The 6,000-nt window shown below is 48.0% G+C and overlaps 1 long non-coding RNA gene across 1 annotated transcript in view; it reads right to left on the minus strand.

Moving 5' to 3' along the window:
- The window catches only part of LOC124711643, a 44,086-nt gene extending 41,708 nt beyond the window's left edge, over nt 1-2,378 (minus strand). The window contains exon 1 of the long non-coding RNA XR_007005493.1: nt 2,298-2,378. This is a non-coding gene — a long non-coding RNA (uncharacterized LOC124711643). The remainder of the gene's footprint in view (nt 1-2,297) is intronic.
- Nucleotides 2,379-6,000: the final 3,622 nt, after the last annotated feature.

Here is a 6,000-nt window from a genome sequence, read left to right on the forward strand (position 1 = left end):
GAGCGCTGGCCCCGAGACGGACAGTGTATTGACGATTGTCTATTGCTAGCCTTTCGTGGAGTTTATAGCGGAGCCATTGCAGTGTGATATTTGCTATTCTATTCGACTAGGCTCATTACACGGATTACTCTCGGAAATTACTTGTATTGCTGGTGCACTTTTCGTCGGAAATAAAGATAAGTTATCTCTTCATTCTAGCTGGCGCAATTCTTGTCGTTAATTATTTTTCGGCCAGCAGACATAGCTACGTCCTGGTCACTACCCACGCTTTATACAATTTGTGGTGGCTGCCCCAAAAGTACCGCCGAGGACCCTGGGTTATGGAGCCGTCACAAAAAAGAAGGCAATAGTATCGCACACACAAGGTAAAAACGGCTGTCTATTGGCAGACCTGCCATTTGTACTCATGTGGTCGTGTCCGCATGAGAGGAATGAACAGACAATGTGCGCTAAATGGTAGTTGGAGCTAGATGCATGGGGCATTCCATTTCAGATATCGTTAGGGAAGTCAATATTCCGAGATGCACAGTGTCGAAGAATGTGCCGAGAAAACCAAATTTCAGGCATTAGGTCTCACGACGCAGAGGCCGTTGGCCTTTACTAAACGAGGCATTTGCGTAGACTTGTCAGTGCTAACAGACAAGCAACACTGCGTGAAATAACCGCACAAATCAATATGAAAGGTATGGTGAAATTTGGTGTTATTGGCTTATGGCGCGAATTCCTTTGCTAACATCGCCTGCAGCCCCATTCTTGGGCCCGCGACCACATCGGTTGGACCGTAGACTACTGGAACATCGAGACTTGGTGAGATGAGTGCCGATTTCAGTTGGCAGGAGCTGATGGTAAAGTTCGAGTGTAGCGCAGATCCGACGAAGCCATACACACAGGTTGTCAACAAGGCACTGTGCAAGCTGTTCCGATCATTGACCGGAAATGGTTATGTTCGGCTAATTGGAGGCCTCTTGCAGCCTTTCAGGGACTTCATGTTTGCAAAGAACGATGGATTTTTTATGGCTGACAATGCGCCATGTCACCAGGTAACAATTGGTTACGATTGGTTTGAAGAACATTTTGGAAAATTCGAGCGAGTGATGTGGCCACCCTGATCGTCCGACATGAATCCAATGAAACATTTATGAGACATAATCGAGAGTTCAGTTTGTGCACAAAATCCTGCACCAGCTGCACTTTCGTAATGATGGACGTCTGTAGTGGCAACTTGGTTCAATACTTCTGCAGGGGAGTCGCTGCCACGCTGAGTTGCTGCACTACGTCGTGCAAGAGGAGCCCGGACACCTTATTAGGAGGTATCTAATGGCTTTTGTCATCTCAGTGCATTTCTTCAGTTAAAATCATATTTCGTCAACTTCAGCCAGTCATTTTCTGACTCCAAAATAGATCAGAATAAAGAAATAGACAGTGTCACCGCAGCAGGTGCAAGTGTAAGTCACACATACATACATAGGGAACAGGTCTTCTAATTGACAGACATAAAGAATATTAAAAATAAGTAGAAGTTTAGATGTCAACGACCTTGCCGCAGTTGTAACACCTATTCTAGTCAGATCTACATCTACGTCCACAAACATACTCCGCAATCCACCATACGGTGCGTGGCGGAGGGTACGTCATTCAACAACTAGCATCTTCTCTCCCTGTTCCACTCTCAAACAGAACGAGGGAAAAATGACTGCCTACATGCCTCTGTACGAGCCCTAATCTCTCTTATCTTATCTTTGTGGTCTTTCCGCGAAATATAAGTTGGCGGCAGTAAAATTGTACTGCAGTCAGCCTCAAACGCTGGTTCTCTAAATTTCCTCAGTAGCGATTCACGAAAAGAACGCCTCCTTTCCTCCAGAGACTCCCACCCGAGTTCCTGAAGCATTTCCGTAACACTCGCGTGATGATCAAACCTACCAGTAACAAATCTAGCAGCCCGCCTGTGAAATGCTTCTATGTCCTCACCCAAGTTAAGCGCTGTTGGGCTAGGTTATCAGTTGGGTGGGTGACCGTCCGGTCTGCCGAGCGCTGTTGGCAAGTCGAGTGCACTCAGCCCTTGTGAGGCAAACTGAGGAGCTACTTGATCGAGAAGTGGCGGCTCCGGGAGAGCGGTGCGCTCACCACATGCCCCTCCAACCCGCATCATATGTGGTCTGAGGATGACACGGTGGTCGGTCGGTGCCTTTCGGCCTTCGCGGCCCGTTCGGGAGGAGTTTAGTAGAAGTTTAGATGTCCACCACCTTTCGCTAAGCTGGTCTTACAGTTTCAAGCCTTGCGCTGTAATTAGAGTATACCTGTGGGACGGGTGAGCGTCGCTCGCAGAGACGGAGAGAGCTAGGAGCGCGACCACGGCCAGTGCTGCAGTCGAGGGTGCCATGGCTGCGGGCAGACTACGCGGCATCTGGCGCACACAGCGGCCTATATACCCTCCCGCGAGCGGCTGGCGCTATTAAGGCAAAGTAAACGTCCGCGGCGTGCGCGGTCCATCTGGCTGATTGAGCGCTGATGGGTTCCACGCTGCAGGCCGACCTCTTCCCGTTCCTGCCTGGTGCCAGACGCCGCGCTGCTGTGTCAACAGAGAGGGGTCCCGTGTAGCGCTGGCCGGGCCGTGAGTGCCCTCCCCCACTCACCTCTGGACAAGCGGAGGAGGGGCCGCTCTAAGTTTATCACTCCAACCGCTTCCGCAGGACGGTTTTATAGCTTTCTATGAGGCCGCAGTACTGCCTCTTCAGTAAAAGTCCGATGTGTTTAGCCGGTAACCGAGGCACGTGCACATAGAAGTAAAACTGACTTCTTTCCACACAAAAGAAGCCACGTCAAGGTCACTTACTAGCATTTTACGCCTGGCGGGTCTAGACGCACTGCATTATTTTCTCACCAAGTAGCTATTGTGCTTACAGTCATTCGTTGACCAATCTGGAGTGGCACTTGAAGACAGCAAAACGAAAGCGGAGGTTTAACGTACCGCGTTTAAGAGATCGTACGCACAGGAGAATCGTACAAACATACATGTCGTCGTTTGACCATCGCAAAGACTCCCGTCTAGACGACATAGTAGTAAGCATCCCTGGCGCAGAGAAACAACTGATAACTGAAAGAGATGAAAACAAATGAGTCGCCATGTCAGGACGGAATCCCAGTTCGGTTTTACGACGACTAATCTGCTGCCCTGGCCGCTTACTTAGTTTGCACTTATCGCAAGTCTCTCGCCGAGAACGATGTCCCAAGCGAATGGAAAAAAAACCGCAGGTGACTCCGCTGTGTATACGAAGCGTAAAAGAACAGACCAGGAAAAATATTCTGATTTAGAATATAATAAATTTCCTAGAGACGGAAAAGTTCATGTTCACGAATCACCAAGACTTTAGAAAGCATCGCTTGCGTGAGCATCAACTTGTCCTTTTCTCACATGATATGCTGCGATCTATGGATGAAGGGGCCGGCCGCGGTGGCCAAGCGGTTCTAGCCGCTTCAGTCCGGAACCGCGCGACTGCTACAGTCGCAGGTTCGAATCCCGCCACGGTAATGGATGTGTGTGATGTCCTTAGGTTAGTTAGGTATAAGTAGTTCTAAGTTCTAGGGGACTGATGACCTCAGACGTTAAGTCCCATAGTGGTCAGAGCCATTTGAATAATTTTTTTTTTTTTTTTTTTTATTTTTTTTTTTTTTTTTTTTTTTTTTTTTTTTTTTTTGAGCGATGGATGAAGGGAAATAAGCAGATTCCACATTTCTAGATTTCCCAAAAGCATTTGGTACGGTACTCCACTACAGGCTGTTAACGTAGGTACGAGGATACAGAATAGGTACCCAGACAGGTGAGTGTCTGGAAGACTTCTTAAGCAACAGAATGCAGTATGCTGTCATCGATGGCCAGTGCTTACAGAGGCAAGGGTTTCGTCAGGGAAGTCCAAGTGTCCAAAGAAAGTGCGATAGGACTGCTGTTCATTTTCTACACACATAAATGATATGGCGGAGAGGGTAGGCAGCGATCTGCGGTTCGCCGGCCGCGGTAGTCGTGCAGTTCTAGGCGCTGCAGTCCGGAACCGCGGGACTGCTACGGTCGCAGGTTCGAATCCTGCCTCGGGCATGGATGCGTGTGATGTCCTTAGGTTAGTTAGGTTTAAGTAGTTCTAAGTTCTAGGGGACTGAAGACCTAAGATGTTAAGTCCCATAGTGGTCAGAGCCATTTGAACCATTTTTGATCTGCGGTTCCAGAATGAGATTTTGGCTCTGCAGCGGAGTGTGCGCTGATATGAAACTTCCTGCCAGATTAAAACTGCGTGCCGGACCGAGACTCTAACTCGGGACCTTTGCCTTTGGCGGGCTAGTGCTCTACCATCTGAGCTACCGATCCCGAGTTCGAGTCTCGGTCGGGCACACAGTTTTAATCTGCCAGGAAGTTTCATACCAGCGCACACTCCGCTACAGAGTGAAAATCTCATTCTGGAAACATCCCCCAGGCTGTGGCTAAGCCATGTCTCCGCTATATCCTTTCTTTCAGGAGTGCTAGTTCTTCATGGTTCGCAGGAGAGCTTCTGTAAAGTTTGGAAGGTAGGAGACGAGATACTGGCAGAAGTAAAGCTGTGAGGACCAGCCGTGAGTCGTGCTTCGGTAGCTCAGATGGTAGAGCTCTTGCCCGCGAAAGGCAAAGGTCCCGAGTTCGAGTCTCGGTCGGGCACACAGTTTTAATCTGCCAGGAAGTTTCATACCAGCGCACACTCCGCTGCAGAGTGAAAATCTCATTCTGGAACACTCAGGTGTTATGAAGATGCTTCGGGAACTCAAGAACCGGCTTTTGGTGCTGACTGCGCTGCGATCCTACTGCTGCTATCATACATTTCGCGTAGAGAACACGAAGATGAGATACCAGAAATTAGGCTTCATACAGAGGATACAGACAGCCGTTCTTTCCTCGCTGCCTCTCCGAGTGGGAAAACAGGAAAGGAGTAGTAGTGGTATAGGGTACCCTCTGCCACATTCCGTACGCTGACTTGTGGCGTGTGTAGATGTAAATGTCAGCAGTCAGTTACTTTGGTATTCAGGTATGTGCTGAACTCTCTCAAAAGAATCTGATGGAAATTAACTACTGACATGAGATCATAATACATAAAGTTCATGACCTCCCCATAAACCATGGACCTTGCCATTGGTGGGGAGGCTTGCGTGGCTCAGCGATACAGATAGCCGTACCGTAGGTGCAACCACAACGTAGAGGTATCTCTTGAGAGGCCAGACATACGTGTGGTTCCTGAAGAGAGGCAGCAGCCTTTTCAGTACTTGCAGCGGCAACAGTCTGGATGATTGACTGATCTGGCCTTGTAACACTAACCAAAACGGCCTTGCTGCGCTGGTACTGTGAACGGCTGAAAGCAAGGGGAAACTACAGCCGTAATTTTTCCCGAGGGCATGCAGCTTTACTGTAGGGTTAGATATAATAATTCCAGTCCCAAAGAATTAGGTGTTGACAGGTGTAAAAATTACAGAACTATTACTTTAACAAGTCTGGTTGCAAAATACTAAGACGAATTTCTTACAAACGTCGGGGAAGTTTAGAATCCATAGAAATGTTGGAACACGCGATGCAATACTGACCCTGTGAGCTATCTTAGAAGATACATCAAGGAATGGCGAAACTACGTTTCTAGCATTTGTAGGCTGAGAGAAAACTTTTGACAATGTTGATTCGAATACTCTCTTTGGAATTCTGAAGGGGATCAGTGGTTGAGAAGGGAGTGAGACAGGGCTGTAGCCTATCCCCGATGTTATTCAATCTGTACATTGAGCAAGCAGTGAAGGAAACAAAAGAAAAATTTGGAGTAGGAATTAAAATCCAGGGAGAAGAAATAAAAACTTTGAGGTTTGCTGATGACATTGTAATACTGTCAGAGACAGCAAAGGACTTGGAAGAGCAGATGAACGGAATAGACACTGTCTTGAAAGGAGGATATAAGAGCGTAATGGAATGTAGTCGAATTAATTCGGGTGATGCTGAGGGAA

The sequence above is a fragment of the Schistocerca piceifrons genome, chromosome 8, assembly GCF_021461385.2.
Source record: "Schistocerca piceifrons isolate TAMUIC-IGC-003096 chromosome 8, iqSchPice1.1, whole genome shotgun sequence".
In the NCBI taxonomy this organism is placed as follows: Eukaryota; Metazoa; Arthropoda; class Insecta; order Orthoptera; family Acrididae; genus Schistocerca; species Schistocerca piceifrons.